This window comes from Rhopilema esculentum, chromosome 6 (genome assembly GCF_057945365.1).
Source record: "Rhopilema esculentum isolate cy_ngs chromosome 6, ASM5794536v1, whole genome shotgun sequence".
Classification (NCBI taxonomy): domain Eukaryota; kingdom Metazoa; phylum Cnidaria; class Scyphozoa; order Rhizostomeae; family Rhizostomatidae; genus Rhopilema; species Rhopilema esculentum.
Window position 1 is genome coordinate 14,693,788 of NC_142820.1, and position 21,495 is coordinate 14,715,282.

General features: G+C 38.6%; 1 protein-coding gene across 1 annotated transcript in view; it reads left to right on the forward strand.

The window, feature by feature from the left end:
* LOC148960163 (uncharacterized) overlaps positions 1–19,877 on the forward strand; it is a 35,315-nt gene extending 15,438 nt beyond the window's left edge. The window contains exon 4 of the mRNA XM_089108819.1: positions 19,501–19,877. The gene's annotated coding sequence lies outside the window, so the exon portion shown is untranslated. The remainder of the gene's footprint in view (positions 1–19,500) is intronic.
* Positions 19,878–21,495: the final 1,618 nt, after the last annotated feature.

Consider the following 21,495-nt stretch of genomic DNA (forward strand, 5'->3'; position numbering starts at 1 on the left):
GTGATTATCTTCTATGGTTTAGTTGATTTGGTGATATTTTAACATTCAGTTGTGTTATGGCACGAAAATAAGGAACTTGTGTGGATAAGGTTCTCTGTGCACCAGGACGGGGTGCAAGGTTCTATAGAATAAGATAATGAATTCTCTGTAACAGTTTGCCCCCGAAACAGTAAATAGTCTAGCGATTTGCTTTGTTGTGATTATCTTCTATGGTTTAGTTGATTTGGTGATATTTTAACATTCAGTTGTGTTATGGCACGAAAATAAGGAACTTGTGTGGATAAGGTTCTCTGTGCACCAGGACGGGGTGCAAGGTTCTATAGAATAGGATAATGGACTCTCTGTAACAGTTTGCCCCCGAAACAGTAAATAGTCTAGCGATTTGCTTTGTTGTGATTATCTTCTATGGTTTAGTTGATTTGGTGATATTTTAACATTCAGTTGTGTTATGGCACGAAAATAAGGAACTTGTGTGGATAAGGTTCTCTGTGCACCAGGACGGGGTGCAAGGTTCTATAGAATAGGATAATGGACTCTCTGTAACAGTTTGCCCCCGAAACAGTAAATAGTCTAGCGATTTGCTTTGTTGTGATTATCTTCTATGGTTTAGTTGATTTGGTGATATTTTAACATTCAGTTGTGTTATGGCACGAAAATAAGGAACTTGTGTGGATAAGGTTCTCTGTGCACCAGGACGGGGTGCAAGGTTCTATAGAATAAGATAATGGACTCTCTGTAACAGTTTGCCCCCGAAACAGTAAATAGTCTAGCGATTTGCTTTGTTGTGATTATCTTCTATGGTTTAGTTGATTTGGTGATATTTTAACATTCAGTTGTGTTATGGCACGAAAATAAGGAACTTGTGTGGATAAGGTTCTCTGTGCACCAGGACGGGGTGCAAGGTTCTATAGAATAGGATAATGGACTCTCTGTAACAGTTTGCCCCCGAAACAGTAAATAGTCTAGCGATTTGCTTTGTTGTGATTATCTTCTATGGTTTAGTTGATTTGGTGATATTTTAACATTCAGTTGTGTTATGGCACGAAAATAAGGAACTTGTGTGGATAAGGTTCTCTGTGCACCAGGACGGGGTGCAAGGTTCTATAGAATAGGATAATGGACTCTCTGTAACAGTTTGCCCCCGAAACAGTAAATAGTCTAGCGATTTGCTTTGTTGTGATTATCTTCTATGGTTTAGTTGATTTGGTGATATTTTAACATTCAGTTGTGTTATGGCACGAAAATAAGGAACTTGTGTGGATAAGGTTCTCTGTGCACCAGGACGGGGTGCAAGGTTCTATAGAATAGGATAATGGACTCTCTGTAACAGTTTGCCCCCGAAACAGTAAATAGTCTAGCGATTTGCTTTGTTGTGATTATCTTCTATGGTTTAGTTGATTTGGTGATATTTTAACATTCAGTTGTGTTATGGCACGAAAATAAGGAACTTGTGTGGATAAGGTTCTCTGTGCACCAGGACGGGGTGCAAGGTTCTATAGAATAGGATAATGGACTCTCTGTAACAGTTTGCCCCCGAAACAGTAAATAGTCTAGCGATTTGCTTTGTTGTGATTATCTTCTATGGTTTAGTTGATTTGGTGATATTTTAACATTCAGTTGTGTTATGGCACGAAAATAAGGAACTTGTGTGGATAAGGTTCTCTGTGCACCAGGACGGGGTGCAAGGTTCTATAGAATAGGATAATGGACTCTCTGTAACAGTTTGCCCCCGAAACAGTAAATAGTCTAGCGATTTGCTTTGTTGTGATTATCTTCTATGGTTTAGTTGATTTGGTGATATTTTAACATTCAGTTGTGTTATGGCACGAAAATAAGGAACTTGTGTGGATAAGGTTCTCTGTGCACCAGGACGGGGTGCAAGGTTCTATAGAATAAGATAATGAATTCTCTGTAACAGTTTGCCCCCGAAACAGTAAATAGTCTAGCGATTTGCTTTGTTGTGATTATCTTCTATGGTTTAATTGATTTGGTGATATTTTAACATTCAGTTGTGTTATGGCACGAAAATAAGGAACTTGTGTGGATAAGGTTCTCTGTGCACCAGGGCGGGGTGCAAGGTTCTATAGAATAAGATAATGGACTCTCTGTAACAGTTTGCCCCCGAAACAGTAAATAGTCTAGCGATTTGCTTTGTTGTGATTATCTTCTATGGTTTAGTTGATTTGGTGATATTTTAACATTCAGTTGTGTTATGGCACGAAAATAAGGAACTTGTGTGGATAAGGTTCTCTGTGCACCAGGACGGGGTGCAAGGTTCTATAGAATAAGATAATGAATTCTCTGTAACAGTTTGCCCCCGAAACAGTAAATAGTCTAGCGATTTGCTTTGTTGTGATTATCTTCTATGGTTTAGTTGATTTGGTGATATTTTAACATTCAGTTGTGTTATGGCACGAAAATAAGGAACTTGTGTGGATAAGGTTCTCTGTGCACCAGGACGGGGTGCAAAGTTCTATAGAATAAAATAATGAATTCTCTGTAACAGTTTGCCCCCGAAACAGTAAATAGTCTAGCGATTTGCTTTGTTGTGATTATCTTCTATGGTTTAGTTGATTTGGTGATATTTTAACATTCAGTTGTGTTATGGCACGAAAATAAGGAACTTGTGTGGATAAGGTTCTCTGTGCACCAGGACGGGGTGCAAGGTTCTATAGAATAGGATAATGGACTCTCTGTAACAGTTTGCCCCCGAAACAGTAAATAGTCTAGCGATTTGCTTTGTTGTGATTATCTTCTATGGTTTAGTTGATTTGGTGATATTTTAACATTCAGTTGTGTTATGGCACGAAAATAAGGAACTTGTGTGGATAAGGTTCTCTGTGCACCAGGACGGGGTGCAAGGTTCTATAGAATAGGATAATGGACTCTCTGTAACAGTTTGCCCCCGAAACAGTAAATAGTCTAGCGATTTGCTTTGTTGTGATTATCTTCTATGGTTTAGTTGATTTGGTGATATTTTAACATTCAGTTGTGTTATGGCACGAAAATAAGGAACTTGTGTGGATAAGGTTCTCTGTGCACCAGGACGGGGTGCAAGGTTCTATAGAATAGGATAATGGACTCTCTGTAACAGTTTGCCCCCGAAACAGTAAATAGTCTAGCGATTTGCTTTGTTGTGATTATCTTCTATGGTTTAGTTGATTTGGTGATATTTTAACATTCAGTTGTGTTATGGCACGAAAATAAGGAACTTGTGTGGATAAGGTTCTCTGTGCACCAGGACGGGGTGCAAGGTTCTATAGAATAGGATAATGGACTCTCTGTAACAGTTTGCCCCCGAAACAGTAAATAGTCTAGCGATTTGCTTTGTTGTGATTATCTTCTATGGTTTAGTTGATTTGGTGATATTTTAACATTCAGTTGTGTTATGGCACGAAAATAAGGAACTTGTGTGGATAAGGTTCTCTGTGCACCAGGACGGGGTGCAAGGTTCTATAGAATAAGATAATGAATTCTCTGTAACAGTTTGCCCCCGAAACAGTAAATAGTCTAGCGATTTGCTTTGTTGTGATTATCTTCTATGGTTTAATTGATTTGGTGATATTTTAACATTCAGTTGTGTTATGGCACGAAAATAAGGAACTTGTGTGGATAAGGTTCTCTGTGCACCAGGGCGGGATGCAAGGTTCTATAGAATAAGATAATGGACTCTCTGTAACAGTTTGCCCCCGAAACAGTAAATAGTCTAGCGATTTGCTTTGTTGTGATTATCTTCTATGGTTTAGTTGATTTGGTGATATTTTAACATTCAGTTGTGTTATGGCACGAAAATAAGGAACTTGTGTGGATAAGGTTCTCTGTGCACCAGGACGGGGTGCAAGGTTCTATAGAATAAGATAATGAATTCTCTGTAACAGTTTGCCCCCGAAACAGTAAATAGTCTAGCGATTTGCTTTGTTGTGATTATCTTCTATGGTTTAGTTGATTTGGTGATATTTTAACATTCAGTTGTGTTATGGCACGAAAATAAGGAACCTGTGTGGATAAGGTTCTCTGTGCACCAGGACGGGTGCAAGGTTCTATAGAATAGGATAATGGACTCTCTGTAACAGTTTGCCCCCGAAACAGTAAATAGTCTAGCGATTTGCTTTGTTGTGATTATCTTCTATGGTTTAGTTGATTTGGTGATATTTTAACATTCAGTTGTGTTATGGCACGAAAATAAGGAACTTGTGTGGATAAGGTTCTCTGTGCACCAGGACGGGGTGCAAGGTTCTATAGAATAGGATAATGGACTCTCTGTAACAGTTTGCCCCCGAAACAGTAAATAGTCTAGCGATTTGCTTTGTTGTGATTATCTTCTATGGTTTAGTTGATTTGGTGATATTTTAACATTCAGTTGTGTTATGGCACGAAAATAAGGAACTTGTGTGGATAAGGTTCTCTGTGCAACAGGACGGAGTGCAAGGTTCTATAGAATAGGATAATGGACTCTCTGTAACAGTTTGCCCCCGAAACAGTAAATAGTCTAGCGATTTGCTTTGTTGTGATTATCTTCTATGGTTTAGTTGATTTGGTGATATTTTAACATTCAGTTGTGTTATGGCACGAAAATAAGGAACTTGTGTGGATAAGGTTCTCTGTGCACCAGGACGGGGTGCAAGGTTCTATAGAATAGGATAATGGACTCTCTGTAACAGTTTGCCCCCGAAACAGTAAATAGTCTAGCGATTTGCTTTGTTGTGATTATCTTCTATGGTTTAGTTGATTTGGTGATATTTTAACATTCAGTTGTGTTATGGCACGAAAATAAGGAACTTGTGTGGATAAGGCTCTCTGTGCACCAGGACGGGGTGCAAGGTTCTATAGAATAGGATAATGGACTCTCTGTAACAGTTTGCCCCCGAAACAGTAAATAGTCTAGCGATTTGCTTTGTTGTGATTATCTTCTATGGTTTAGTTGATTTGGTGATATTTTAACATTCAGTTGTGTTATGGCACGAAAATAAGGAACTTGTGTGGATAAGGTTCTCTGTGCACCAGGACGGGGTGCAAGGTTCTATAGAATAGGATAATGGACTCTCTGTAACAGTTTGCCCCCGAAACAGTAAATAGTCTAGCGATTTGCTTTGTTGTGATTATCTTCTATGGTTTAGTTGATTTGGTGATATTTTAACATTCAGTTGTGTTATGGCACGAAAATAAGGAACTTGTGTGGATAAGGTTCTCTGTGCACCAGGACGGGGTGCAAGGTTCTATAGAATAGGATAATGGACTCTCTGTAACAGTTTGCCCCCGAAACAGTAAATAGTCTAGCGATTTGCTTTGTTGTGATTATCTTCTATGGTTTAGTTGATTTGGTGATATTTTAACATTCAGTTGTGTTATGGCACGAAAATAAGGAACTTGTGTGGATAAGGTTCTCTGTGCACCAGGACGGGGTGCAAGGTTCTATAGAATAGGATAATGGACTCTCTGTAACAGTTTGCCCCCGAAACAGTAAATAGTCTAGCGATTTGCTTTGTTGTGATTATCTTCTATGGTTTAGTTGATTTGGTGATATTTTAACATTCAGTTGTGTTATGGCACGAAAATAAGGAACTTGTGTGGATAAGGTTCTCTGTGCACCAGGACGGGGTGCAAGGTTCTATAGAATAGGATAATGGACTCTCTGTAACAGTTTGCCCCCGAAACAGTAAATAGTCTAGCGATTTGCTTTGTTGTGATTATCTTCTATGGTTTAGTTGATTTGGTGATATTTTAACATTCAGTTGTGTTATGGCACGAAAATAAGGAACTTGTGTGGATAAGGTTCTCTGTGCACCAGGACGGGGTGCAAGGTTCTATAGAATAGGATAATGGACTCTCTGTAACAGTTTGCCCCCGAAACAGTAAATAGTCTAGCGATTTGCTTTGTTGTGATTATCTTCTATGGTTTAGTTGATTTGGTGATATTTTAACATTCAGTTGTGTTATGGCACGAAAATAAGGAACTTGTGTGGATAAGGTTCTCTGTGCACCAGGACGGGGTGCAAGGTTCTATAGAATAAGATAATGAATTCTCTGTAACAGTTTGCCCCCGAAACAGTAAATAGTCTAGCGATTTGCTTTGTTGTGATTATCTTCTATGGTTTAATTGATTTGGTGATATTTTAACATTCAGTTGTGTTATGGCACGAAAATAAGGAACTTGTGTGGATAAGGTTCTCTGTGCACCAGGGCGGGATGCAAGGTTCTATAGAATAAGATAATGGACTCTCTGTAACAGTTTGCCCCCGAAACAGTAAATAGTCTAGCGATTTGCTTTGTTGTGATTATCTTCTATGGTTTAGTTGATTTGGTGATATTTTAACATTCAGTTGTGTTATGGCACGAAAATAAGGAACTTGTGTGGATAAGGTTCTCTGTGCACCAGGACGGGGTGCAAGGTTCTATAGAATAAGATAATGAATTCTCTGTAACAGTTTGCCCCCGAAACAGTAAATAGTCTAGCGATTTGCTTTGTTGTGATTATCTTCTATGGTTTAGTTGATTTGGTGATATTTTAACATTCAGTTGTGTTATGGCACGAAAATAAGGAACCTGTGTGGATAAGGTTCTCTGTGCACCAGGACGGGTGCAAGGTTCTATAGAATAGGATAATGGACTCTCTGTAACAGTTTGCCCCCGAAACAGTAAATAGTCTAGCGATTTGCTTTGTTGTGATTATCTTCTATGGTTTAGTTGATTTGGTGATATTTTAACATTCAGTTGTGTTATGGCACGAAAATAAGGAACTTGTGTGGATAAGGTTCTCTGTGCACCAGGACGGGGTGCAAGGTTCTATAGAATAGGATAATGGACTCTCTGTAACAGTTTGCCCCCGAAACAGTAAATAGTCTAGCGATTTGCTTTGTTGTGATTATCTTCTATGGTTTAGTTGATTTGGTGATATTTTAACATTCAGTTGTGTTATGGCACGAAAATAAGGAACTTGTGTGGATAAGGTTCTCTGTGCAACAGGACGGAGTGCAAGGTTCTATAGAATAGGATAATGGACTCTCTGTAACAGTTTGCCCCCGAAACAGTAAATAGTCTAGCGATTTGCTTTGTTGTGATTATCTTCTATGGTTTAGTTGATTTGGTGATATTTTAACATTCAGTTGTGTTATGGCACGAAAATAAGGAACTTGTGTGGATAAGGTTCTCTGTGCACCAGGACGGGGTGCAAGGTTCTATAGAATAGGATAATGGACTCTCTGTAACAGTTTGCCCCCGAAACAGTAAATAGTCTAGCGATTTGCTTTGTTGTGATTATCTTCTATGGTTTAGTTGATTTGGTGATATTTTAACATTCAGTTGTGTTATGGCACGAAAATAAGGAACTTGTGTGGATAAGGCTCTCTGTGCACCAGGACGGGGTGCAAGGTTCTATAGAATAGGATAATGGACTCTCTGTAACAGTTTGCCCCCGAAACAGTAAATAGTCTAGCGATTTGCTTTGTTGTGATTATCTTCTATGGTTTAGTTGATTTGGTGATATTTTAACATTCAGTTGTGTTATGGCACGAAAATAAGGAACTTGTGTGGATAAGGTTCTCTGTGCACCAGGACGGGGTGCAAGGTTCTATAGAATAGGATAATGGACTCTCTGTAACAGTTTGCCCCCGAAACAGTAAATAGTCTAGCGATTTGCTTTGTTGTGATTATCTTCTATGGTTTAGTTGATTTGGTGATATTTTAACATTCAGTTGTGTTATGGCACGAAAATAAGGAACCTGTGTGGATAAGGTTCTCTGTGCACCAGGACGGGTGCAAGGTTCTATAGAATAGGATAATGGACTCTCTGTAACAGTTTGCCCCCGAAACAGTAAATAGTCTAGCGATTTGCTTTGTTGTGATTATCTTCTATGGTTTAGTTGATTTGGTGATATTTTAACATTCAGTTGTGTTATGGCACGAAAATAAGGAACTTGTGTGGATAAGGTTCTCTGTGCACCAGGACGGGGTGCAAGGTTCTATAGAATAGGATAATGGACTCTCTGTAACAGTTTGCCCCCGAAACAGTAAATAGTCTAGCGATTTGCTTTGTTGTGATTATCTTCTATGGTTTAGTTGATTTGGTGATATTTTAACATTCAGTTGTGTTATGGCACGAAAATAAGGAACTTGTGTGGATAAGGTTCTCTGTGCAACAGGACGGAGTGCAAGGTTCTATAGAATAGGATAATGGACTCTCTGTAACAGTTTGCCCCCGAAACAGTAAATAGTCTAGCGATTTGCTTTGTTGTGATTATCTTCTATGGTTTAGTTGATTTGGTGATATTTTAACATTCAGTTGTGTTATGGCACGAAAATAAGGAACTTGTGTGGATAAGGTTCTCTGTGCACCAGGACGGGGTGCAAGGTTCTATAGAATAGGATAATGGACTCTCTGTAACAGTTTGCCCCCGAAACAGTAAATAGTCTAGCGATTTGCTTTGTTGTGATTATCTTCTATGGTTTAGTTGATTTGGTGATATTTTAACATTCAGTTGTGTTATGGCACGAAAATAAGGAACTTGTGTGGATAAGGCTCTCTGTGCACCAGGACGGGGTGCAAGGTTCTATAGAATAGGATAATGGACTCTCTGTAACAGTTTGCCCCCGAAACAGTAAATAGTCTAGCGATTTGCTTTGTTGTGATTATCTTCTATGGTTTAGTTGATTTGGTGATATTTTAACATTCAGTTGTGTTATGGCACGAAAATAAGGAACTTGTGTGGATAAGGTTCTCTGTGCACCAGGACGGGGTGCAAGGTTCTATAGAATAGGATAATGGACTCTCTGTAACAGTTTGCCCCCGAAACAGTAAATAGTCTAGCGATTTGCTTTGTTGTGATTATCTTCTATGGTTTAGTTGATTTGGTGATATTTTAACATTCAGTTGTGTTATGGCACGAAAATAAGGAACTTGTGTGGATAAGGTTCTCTGTGCACCAGGACGGGGTGCAAGGTTCTATAGAATAGGATAATGGACTCTCTGTAACAGTTTGCCCCCGAAACAGTAAATAGTCTAGCGATTTGCTTTGTTGTGATTATCTTCTATGGTTTAGTTGATTTGGTGATATTTTAACATTCAGTTGTGTTATGGCACGAAAATAAGGAACTTGTGTGGATAAGGTTCTCTGTGCAACAGGACGGAGTGCAAGGTTCTATAGAATAGGATAATGGACTCTCTGTAACAGTTTGCCCCCGAAACAGTAAATAGTCTAGCGATTTGCTTTGTTGTGATTATCTTCTATGGTTTAGTTGATTTGGTGATATTTTAACATTCAGTTGTGTTATGGCACGAAAATAAGGAACTTGTGTGGATAAGGTTCTCTGTGCACCAGGACGGGGTGCAAGGTTCTATAGAATAGGATAATGGACTCTCTGTAACAGTTTGCCCCCGAAACAGTAAATAGTCTAGCGATTTGCTTTGTTGTGATTATCTTCTATGGTTTAGTTGATTTGGTGATATTTTAACATTCAGTTGTGTTATGGCACGAAAATAAGGAACTTGTGTGGATAAGGCTCTCTGTGCACCAGGACGGGGTGCAAGGTTCTATAGAATAGGATAATGGACTCTCTGTAACAGTTTGCCCCCGAAACAGTAAATAGTCTAGCGATTTGCTTTGTTGTGATTATCTTCTATGGTTTAGTTGATTTGGTGATATTTTAACATTCAGTTGTGTTATGGCACGAAAATAAGGAACTTGTGTGGATAAGGTTCTCTGTGCACCAGGACGGGGTGCAAGGTTCTATAGAATAGGATAATGGACTCTCTGTAACAGTTTGCCCCCGAAACAGTAAATAGTCTAGCGATTTGCTTTGTTGTGATTATCTTCTATGGTTTAGTTGATTTGGTGATATTTTAACATTCAGTTGTGTTATGGCACGAAAATAAGGAACTTGTGTGGATAAGGTTCTCTGTGCACCAGGACGGGGTGCAAGGTTCTATAGAATAGGATAATGGACTCTCTGTAACAGTTTGCCCCCGAAACAGTAAATAGTCTAGCGATTTGCTTTGTTGTGATTATCTTCTATGGTTTAGTTGATTTGGTGATATTTTAACATTCAGTTGTGTTATGGCACGAAAATAAGGAACTTGTGTGGATAAGGTTCTCTGTGCAACAGGACGGAGTGCAAGGTTCTATAGAATAGGATAATGGACTCTCTGTAACAGTTTGCCCCCGAAACAGTAAATAGTCTAGCGATTTGCTTTGTTGTGATTATCTTCTATGGTTTAGTTGATTTGGTGATATTTTAACATTCAGTTGTGTTATGGCACGAAAATAAGGAACTTGTGTGGATAAGGTTCTCTGTGCAACAGGACGGAGTGCAAGGTTCTATAGAATAGGATAATGGACTCTCTGTAACAGTTTGCCCCCGAAACAGTAAATAGTCTAGCGATTTGCTTTGTTGTGATTATCTTCTATGGTTTAGTTGATTTGGTGATATTTTAACATTCAGTTGTGTTATGGCACGAAAATAAGGAACTTGTGTGGATAAGGTTCTCTGTGCACCAGGACGGGGTGCAAGGTTCTATAGAATAGGATAATGGACTCTCTGTAACAGTTTGCCCCCGAAACAGTAAATAGTCTAGCGATTTGCTTTGTTGTGATTATCTTCTATGGTTTAGTTGATTTGGTGATATTTTAACATTCAGTTGTGTTATGGCACGAAAATAAGGAACTTGTGTGGATAAGGCTCTCTGTGCACCAGGACGGGGTGCAAGGTTCTATAGAATAGGATAATGGACTCTCTGTAACAGTTTGCCCCCGAAACAGTAAATAGTCTAGCGATTTGCTTTGTTGTGATTATCTTCTATGGTTTAGTTGATTTGGTGATATTTTAACATTCAGTTGTGTTATGGCACGAAAATAAGGAACTTGTGTGGATAAGGTTCTCTGTGCACCAGGACGGGGTGCAAGGTTCTATAGAATAGGATAATGGACTCTCTGTAACAGTTTGCCCCCGAAACAGTAAATAGTCTAGCGATTTGCTTTGTTGTGATTATCTTCTATGGTTTAGTTGATTTGGTGATATTTTAACATTCAGTTGTGTTATGGCACGAAAATAAGGAACTTGTGTGGATAAGGTTCTCTGTGCACCAGGACGGGGTGCAAGGTTCTATAGAATAGGATAATGGACTCTCTGTAACAGTTTGCCCCCGAAACAGTAAATAGTCTAGCGATTTGCTTTGTTGTGATTATCTTCTATGGTTTAGTTGATTTGGTGATATTTTAACATTCAGTTGTGTTATGGCACGAAAATAAGGAACTTGTGTGGATAAGGTTCTCTGTGCAACAGGACGGAGTGCAAGGTTCTATAGAATAGGATAATGGACTCTCTGTAACAGTTTGCCCCCGAAACAGTAAATAGTCTAGCGATTTGCTTTGTTGTGATTATCTTCTATGGTTTAGTTGATTTGGTGATATTTTAACATTCAGTTGTGTTATGGCACGAAAATAAGGAACCTGTGTGGATAAGGCTCTCTGTGCACCAGGACGGGGTGCAAGGTTCTATAGAATAGGATAATGGACTCTCTGTAACAGTTTGCCCCCGAAACAGTAAATAGTTTAGCGATTTGCTTTGTTGTGATTATCTTCTATGGTTTAGTTGATTTGGTGATATTTTAACATTCAGTTGTGTTATGGCACGAAAATAAGGAACCTGTGTGGATAAGGTTCTCTGTGCACCAGGACGGGGTGCAAGGTTCTATAGAATAGGATAATGGACTCTCTGTAACAGTTTGCCCCCGAAACAGTAAATAGTCTAGCGATTTGCTTTGTTGTGATTATCTTCTATGGTTTAGTTGATTTGGTGATATTTTAACATTCAGTTGTGTTATGGCACGAAAATAAGGAACTTGTGTGGATAAGGTTCTCTGTGCAACAGGACGGAGTGCAAGGTTCTATAGAATAGGATAATGGACTCTCTGTAACAGTTTGCCCCCGAAACAGTAAATAGTCTAGCGATTTGCTTTGTTGTGATTATCTTCTATGGTTTAGTTGATTTGGTGATATTTTAACATTCAGTTGTGTTATGGCACGAAAATAAGGAACCTGTGTGGATAAGGTTCTCTGTGCACCAGGACGGGTGCAAGGTTCTATAGAATAGGATAATGGACTCTCTGTAACAGTTTGCCCCCGAAACAGTAAATAGTCTAGCGATTTGCTTTGTTGTGATTATCTTCTATGGTTTAGTTGATTTGGTGATATTTTAACATTCAGTTGTGTTATGGCACGAAAATAAGGAACTTGTGTGGATAAGGTTCTCTGTGCACCAGGACGGGGTGCAAGGTTCTATAGAATAGGATAATGGACTCTCTGTAACAGTTTGCCCCCGAAACAGTAAATAGTCTAGCGATTTGCTTTGTTGTGATTATCTTCTATGGTTTAGTTGATTTGGTGATATTTTAACATTCAGTTGTGTTATGGCACGAAAATAAGGAACTTGTGTGGATAAGGTTCTCTGTGCAACAGGACGGAGTGCAAGGTTCTATAGAATAGGATAATGGACTCTCTGTAACAGTTTGCCCCCGAAACAGTAAATAGTCTAGCGATTTGCTTTGTTGTGATTATCTTCTATGGTTTAGTTGATTTGGTGATATTTTAACATTCAGTTGTGTTATGGCACGAAAATAAGGAACTTGTGTGGATAAGGTTCTCTGTGCACCAGGAAGGGGTGCAAGGTTCTATAGAATAGGATAATGGACTCTCTGTAACAGTTTGCCCCCGAAACAGTAAATAGTCTAGCGATTTGCTTTGTTGTGATTATCTTCTATGGTTTAGTTGATTTGGTGATATTTTAACATTCAGTTGTGTTATGGCACGAAAATAAGGAACTTGTGTGGATAAGGTTCTCTGTGCACCAGGACGGGGTGCAAGGTTCTATAGAATAGGATAATGGACTCTCTGTAACAGTTTGCCCCCGAAACAGTAAATAGTCTAGCGATTTGCTTTGTTGTTATTATCTTCTATGGTTTAGTTGATTTGGTGATATTTTAACATTCAGTTGTGTTATGGCACGAAAATAAGGAACTTGTGTGGATAAGGTTCTCTGTGCACCAGGACGGGGTGCAAGGTTCTATAGAATAGGATAATGGACTCTCTGTAACAGTTTGCCCCCGAAACAGTAAATAGTCTAGCGATTTGCTTTGTTGTGATTATCTTCTATGGTTTAGTTGATTTGGTGATATTTTAACATTCAGTTGTGTTATGGCACGAAAATAAGGAACTTGTGTGGATAAGGTTCTCTGTGCACCAGGACGGGGTGCAAGGTTCTATAGAATAGGATAATGGACTCTCTGTAACAGTTTGCCCCCGAAACAGTAAATAGTCTAGCGATTTGCTTTGTTGTGATTATCTTCTATGGTTTAGTTGATTTGGTGATATTTTAACATTCAGTTGTGTTGTGGCACGAAAATAAGGAACTTGTGTGGATAAGGTTCTCTGTGCACCAGGACGGGGTGCAAGGTTCTATAGAATAGGATAATGGACTCTCTGTAACAGTTTGCCCCCGAAACAGTAAATAGTCTAGCGATTTGCTTTGTTGTGATTATCTTCTATGGTTTAGTTGATTTGGTGATATTTTAACATTCTGTTGTGTTATGGCACGAAAATAAGGAACTTGTGTGGATAAGGTTCTCTGTGCACCAGGACGGGGTGCAAGGTTCTATAGAATAGGATAATGGACTCTCTGTAACAGTTTGCCCCCGAAACAGTAAATAGTCTAGCGATTTGCTTTGTTGTGATTATCTTCTATGGTTTAGTTGATTTGGTGATATTTTAACATTCAGTTGTGTTATGGCACGAAAATAAGGAACTTGTGTGGATAAGGTTCTCTGTGCACCAGGACGGGGTGCAAGGTTCTATAGAATAGGATAATGGACTCTCTGTAACAGTTTGCCCCCGAAACAGTAAATAGTCTAGCGATTTGCTTTGTTGTGATTATCTTCTATGGTTTAGTTGATTTGGTGATATTTTAACATTCAGTTGTGTTGTGGCACGAAAATAAGGAACTTGTGTGGATAAGGTTCTCTGTGCACCAGGACGGGGTGCAAGGTTCTATAGAATAGGATAATGGACTCTCTGTAACAGTTTGCCCCCGAAACAGTAAATAGTCTAGCGATTTGCTTTGTTGTGATTATCTTCTATGGTTTAGTTGATTTGGTGATATTTTAACATTCAGTTGTGTTATGGCACGAAAATAAGGAACCTGTGTGGATAAGGTTCTCTGTGCACCAGGACGGGGTGCAAGGTTCTATAGAATAGGATAATGGACTCTCTGTAACAGTTTGCCCCCGAAACAGTAAATAGTCTAGCGATTTGCTTTGTTGTGATTATCTTCTATGGTTTAGTTGATTTGGTGATATTTTAACATTCAGTTGTGTTATGGCACGAAAATAAGGAACTTGTGTGGATAAGGTTCTCTGTGCACCAGGACGGGGTGCAAGGTTCTATAGAATAGGATAATGGACTCACTGTAACAGTTTGCCCCCGAAACAGTAAATAGTCTAGCGATTTGCTTTGTTGTTATTATCTTCTATGGTTTAGTTGATTTGGTGATATTTTAACATTCAGTTGTGTTATGGCAGGAAAATAAGGAACTTGTGTGGATAAGGTTCTCTGTGCACCAGGACGGGGTGCAAGGTTCTATAGAATAGGATAATGGACTCTCTGTAACAGTTTGCCCCCGAAACAGTAAATAGTCTAGCGATTTGCTTTGTTGTGATTATCTTCTATGGTTTAGTTGATTTGGTGATATTTTAACATTCAGTTGTGTTATGGCACGAAAATAAGGAACTTGTGTGGATAAGGTTCTCTGTGCACCAGGAAGGGGTGCAAGGTTCTATAGAATAGGATAATGGACTCTCTGTAACAGTTTGCCCCCGAAACAGTAAATAGTCTAGCGATTTGCTTTGTTGTGATTATCTTCTATGGTTTAGTTGATTTGGTGATATTTTAACATTCAGTTGTGTTATGGCACGAAAATAAGGAACCTGTGTGGATAAGGTTCTCTGTGCACCAGGACGGGTTGCAAGGTTCTATAGAATAGGATAATGGACTCTCTGTAACAGTTTGCCCCCGAAACAGTAAATAGTCTAGCGATTTGCTTTGTTGTGATTATCTTCTATGGTTTAGTTGATTTGGTGATATTTTAACATTCAGTTGTGTTATGGCACGAAAATAAGGAACTTGTGTGGATAAGGTTCTCTGTGCACCAGGACGGGGTGCAAGGTTCTATAGAATAGGATAATGGACTCTCTGTAACAGTTTGCCCCCGAAACAGTAAATAGTCTAGCGATTTGCTTTGTTGTTATTATCTTCTATGGTTTAGTTGATTTGGTGATATTTTAACATTCAGTTGTGTTATGGCACGAAAATAAGGAACTTGTGTGGATAAGGTTCTCTGTGCACCAGGACGGGGTGCAAGGTTCTATAGAATAGGATAATGGACTCTCTGTAACAGTTTGCCCCCGAAACAGTAAATAGTCTAGCGATTTGCTTTGTTGTGATTATCTTCTATGGTTTAGTTGATTTGGTGATATTTTAACATTCAGTTGTGTTGTGGCACGAAAATAAGGAACTTGTGTGGATAAGGTTCTCTGTGCACCAGGACGGGGTGCAAGGTTCTATAGAATAGGATAATGGACTCTCTGTAACAGTTTGCCCCCGAAACAGTAAATAGTCTAGCGATTTGCTTTGTTGTGATTATCTTCTATGGTTTAGTTGATTTGGTGATATTTTAACATTCTGTTGTGTTATGGCACGAAAATAAGGAACTTGTGTGGATAAGGTTCTCTGTGCACCAGGACGGGGTGCAAGGTTCTATAGAATAGGATAATGGACTCTCTGTAACAGTTTGCCCCCGAAACAGTAAATAGTCTAGCGATTTGCTTTGTTGTGATTATCTTCTATGGTTTAGTTGATTTGGTGATATTTTAACATTCAGTTGTGTTATGGCACGAAAATAAGGAACTTGTGTGGATAAGGTTCTCTGTGCACCAGGACGGGGTGCAAGGTTCTATAGAATAGGATAATGGACTCTCTGTAACAGTTTGCCCCCGAAACAGTAAATAGTCTAGCGATTTGCTTTGTTGTGATTATCTTCTATGGTTTAGTTGATTTGGTGATATTTTAACATTCAGTTGTGTTGTGGCACGAAAATAAGGAACTTGTGTGGATAAGGTTCTCTGTGCACCAGGACGGGGTGCAAGGTTCTATAGAATAGGATAATGGACTCTCTGTAACAGTTTGCCCCCGAAACAGTAAATAGTCTAGCGATTTGCTTTGTTGTGATTATCTTCTATGGTTTAGTTGATTTGGTGATATTTTAACATTCAGTTGTGTTATGGCACGAAAATAAGGAACCTGTGTGGATAAGGTTCTCTGTGCACCAGGACGGGGTGCAAGGTTCTATAGAATAGGATAATGGACTCTCTGTAACAGTTTGCCCCCGAAACAGTAAATAGTCTAGCGATTTGCTTTGTTGTGATTATCTTCTATGGTTTAGTTGATTTGGTGATATTTTAACATTCAGTTGTGTTATGGCACGAAAATAAGGAACTTGTGTGGATAAGGTTCTCTGTGCACCAGGACGGGGTGCAAGGTTCTATAGAATAGGATAATGGACTCACTGTAACAGTTTGCCCCCGAAACAGTAAATAGTCTAGCGATTTGCTTTGTTGTTATTATCTTCTATGGTTTAGTTGATTTGGTGATATTTTAACATTCAGTTGTGTTATGGCAGGAAAATAAGGAACTTGTGTGGATAAGGTTCTCTGTGCACCAGGACGGGGTGCAAGGTTCTATAGAATAGGATAATGGACTCTCTGTAACAGTTTGCCCCCGAAACAGTAAATAGTCTAGCGATTTGCTTTGTTGTGATTATCTTCTATGGTTTAGTTGATTTGGTGATATTTTAACATTCAGTTGTGTTATGGCACGAAAATAAGGAACTTGTGTGGATAAGGTTCTCTGTGCACCAGGAAGGGGTGCAAGGTTCTATAGAATAGGATAATGGACTCTCTGTAACAGTTTGCCCCCGAAACAGTAAATAGTCTAGCGATTTGCTTGGTTGTGATTATCTTCTATGGTTTAGTTGATTTGGTGATATTTTAACATTCAGTTGTGTTATGGCACGAAAATAAGGAACTTGTGTGGATAAGGTTCTCTGTGCACCAGGACGGGGTGCAAGGTTCTATAGAATAGGATAATGGACTCTCTGTAACAGTTTGCCCCCGAAACAGTAAATAGTCTAGCGATTTGCTTTGTTGTGATTATCTTCTATGGTTTAGTTGATTTGGTGATATTTTAACATTCAGTTGTGTTATGGCACGAAAATAAGGAACTTGTGTGGATAAGGTTCTCTGTGCACCAGGACGGGGTGCAAGGTTCTATAGAATAGGATAATGGACTCTCTGTAACAGTTTGCCCCCGAAACAGTAAATAGTCTAGCGATTTGCTTTGTTGTGATTATCTTCTATGGTTTAGTTGATTTGGTGATATTTTAACATTCAGTTGTGTTGTGGCACGAAAATAAGGAACTTGTGTGGATAAGGTTCTCTGTGCACCAGGACGGGGTGCAAGGTTCTATAGAATAGGATAATGGACTCTCTGTAACAGTTTGCCCCCGAAACAGTAAATAGTCTAGCGATTTGCTTTGTTGTGATTATCTTCTATGGTTTAGTTGATTTGGTGATATTTTAACATTCAGTTGTGTTATGGCACGAAAATAAGGAACCTGTGTGGATAAGGTTCTCTGTGCACCAGGACGGGGTGCAAGGTTCTATAGAATAGGATAATGGACTCTCTGTAACAGTTTGCCCCCGAAACAGTAAATAGTCTAGCGATTTGCTTTGTTGTGATTATCTTCTATGGTTTAGTTGATTTGGTGATATTTTAACATTCAGTTGTGTTATGGCACGAAAATAAGGAACTTGTGTGGATAAGGTTCTCTGTGCACCAGGACGGGGTGCAAGGTTCTATAGAATAGGATAATGGACTCTCTGTAACAGTTTGCCCCCGAAACAGTAAATAGTCTAGCGATTTGCTTTGTTGTTATTATCTTCTATGGTTTAGTTGATTTGGTGATATTTTAACATTCAGTTGTGTTATGGCAGGAAAATAAGGAACTTGTGTGGATAAGGTTCTCTGTGCACCAGGACGGGGTGCAAGGTTCTATAGAATAGGATAATGGACTCTCTGTAACAGTTTGCCCCCGAAACAGTAAATAGTCTAGCGATTTGCTTTGTTGTGATTATCTTCTATGGTTTAGTTGATTTGGTGATATTTTAACATTCAGTTGTGTTATGGCACGAAAATAAGGAACTTGTGTGGATAAGGTTCTCTGTGCACCAGGAAGGGGTGCAAGGTTCTATAGAATAGGATAATGGACTCTCTGTAACAGTTTGCCCCCGAAACAGTAAATAGTCTAGCGATTTGCTTTGTTGTGATTATCTTCTATGGTTTAGTTGATTTGGTGATATTTTAACATTCAGTTGTGTTATGGCACGAAAATAAGGAACCTGTGTGGATAAGGTTCTCTGTGCACCAGGACGGGGTGCAAGGTTCTATAGAATAGGATAATGGACTCTCTGTAACAGTTTGCCCCCGAAACAGTAAATAGTCTAGCGATTTGCTTTGTTGTGATTATCTTCTATGGTTTAGTTGATTTGGTGATATTTTAACATTCAGTTGTGTTATGGCACGAAAATAAGGAACTTGTGTGGATAAGGTTCTCTGTGCACCAGGACGGGGTGCAAGGTTCTATAGAATAGGATAATGGACTCTCTGTAACAGTTTGCCCCCGAAACAGTAAATAGTCTAGCGATTTGCTTTGTTGTTATTATCTTCTATGGTTTAGTTGATTTGGTGATATTTTAACATTCAGTTGTGTTATGGCAGGAAAATAAGGAACTTGTGTGGATAAGGTTCTCTGTGCACCAGGACGGGGTGCAAGGTTCTATAGAATAGGATAATGGACTCTCTGTAACAGTTTGCCCCCGAAACAGTAAATAGTCTAGCGATTTGCTTTGTTGTGATTATCTTCTATGGTTTAGTTGATTTGGTGATATTTTAACATTCAGTTGTGTTATGGCACGAAAATAAGGAACTTGTGTGGATAAGGTTCTCTGTGCACCAGGAAGGGGTGCAAGGTTCTATAGAATAGGATAATGGACTCTCTGTAACAGTTTGCCCCCGAAACAGTAAATAGTCTAGCGATTTGCTTTGTTGTGATTATCTTCTATGGTTTAGTTGATTTGGTGATATTTTAACATTCAGTTGTGTTATGGCACGAAAATAAGGAACTTGTGTGGATAAGGTTCTCTGTGCACCAGGACGGGGTGCAAGGTTCTATAGAATAGGATAATGGACTCTCTGTAACAGTTTGCCCCCGAAACAGTAAATAGTCTAGCGATTTGCTTTGTTGTTATTATCTTCTATGGTTTAGTTGATTTGGTGATATTTTAACATTCAGTTGTGTTATCCGTTAAACCCTAGTTATTTATTAAAATTTTATTTTTGATAGACGTCAGAGCAATAGCAGAACAACATCAATTCATTGGCGGATCATAAGGAGCTGGAGAATGAAGAAGTCCGTGACTTTTATGTAGTTTAATTCTCTTTCGATATATAATTTTCTATAAAAATAATAAGTTTCGGTGTATATCACGTAGGCCTATCAATTTTAACTTGAACAAGTAAAATATGTACGGTGCTTGTAGTACTTCACCCAAATAACGATAGTATAATGAGCGAATAAGTTCAGTACCAGATTGGTTGTAACAACACGTTTTTTCCCGTATAAACTTGTTATTATTAATTATAACAATACGTCATATTAGCAAGTTTTTATGAATGTTAAATTAAGTGTTGTTTTTTGTCAAACAAGAATTTATCAAGGTTTTTTATTGTGTTCTTTTGTTCATCCTTTGCTCGTGATACCAGCTGTAAATTTATTTTCTTACCACTGTATCGAAAACGAAGTTCCTCTTGAAGGATAGGTAATAAAGATGGAAGAGGGAGACTGGGGCCGGGGGAGCAGATGCTTCAGAGGGGTCCGAGTGGTACGAGTGTCCGAATGGAAATTTCAAAATCGCAATTACTCCTGAAACTCTGTATTTAAAAAATCATCCATAAGGGTTTATGACTATGACTTATAAAGTGCATGCTGTGTAAGTTTGCTGTAACTGCGAACGCCTATGTCACTGCGCATATCTGTTACTGACTCACACGACATAAGTTAACAAGAATGCATTTAACAGCTCTTTTGTTTTATGCTGTGGGAAATTATGTGAGTATGAAATTTGCTAAAACTGTTTCCTTTGATTGTATTCCCAATTCTAACTACAGTTTGTTTGTTTATTTCGATAGCCATAGGAAATAATCCGTGTGATAAAGTTACTAAAACTGTTTCTTTTGATTGTATTCCCAATTCTAACTACAGTTTGTTTGTTTATTTTGATAGCCATAGGAAATAATCCGTGTATTAAATTTACCAAAACTGTTTCTTTTGATAGTATTCTCAATTCTAACTACAATTTGTTTGTTTATTTTGATAACCATAGCTATGTTGACTGTTTGTTATATAAGAGTGTGTTCCAACTAACGTTTCAGAATTACTGTGAATTTGCTGCAGTGTCGTTGCAATTTTCGATTGATGAAATAAAAGCAGATGTTGATACAAAGTCTCCAACGTGGATATAAGAACCAGAAAGTATATTGTACAGTTCACGAATAAACGCGAACCAAATCATTAATTCAATCCTCGTCAGCTGAGGTGAGACAATAAAATTGGTTTATCTATTCATTAGGTGAGTTTATTTCCAGATTATCAAAAACTTCAATAGTTCCTACTGTTTATATTTTTTGCAATCAATTTCACCGGCAACGGCAACGCAATTCACCAGAATTCTTTTGAACAAGTGCAAATCTTTAGAACTTGACAACAGATACTTTTAATATACACCTTGTATTTGATGTTTAAACTTGTTATGCATAAAATTCTATCTGGTTTCATCATCAGTTGTCTTGTTACCAGTTTCCTCTATGATATTAGAAACATTTAGCCAGAATTGCGCTTTAATGTAACTAGTTTGACTAGGGCTAGCTCCCGTTGAAACCAGATTGTTTAAACCAAATAACTTTTTTATCTGGTTACATCATGTAACCAGTTGTCTTCCAGCCTGTTTTGTCAATGTAACCAGATGCATATAACCCGAATTGCGTTTCTATAAGAAAAGCTTCATTGGGGCTTGGTTCGGGTGTGACCAAATTTCTAAACTGAATTTCTCTAACCTGGTTTTCCATTTATTTTACGTAGTTTGATGCGCGTAGCGAGATTGCTTATATCTGGTTACATCTTAAACTTGTTTCACAAAATTAGGGTTAGGGTTAGGGTTAGGGTTAGGGTTAGGGTTAGGGTTAGGGTTAGGGTTAGGGTTAGGGTTAGGGTTAGGGTTAGGGTTAGGGTTAGGGTTAGGGTTAGGGTTAGGGTTAGGGTTAGGGTTAGGGTTAGGGTTAG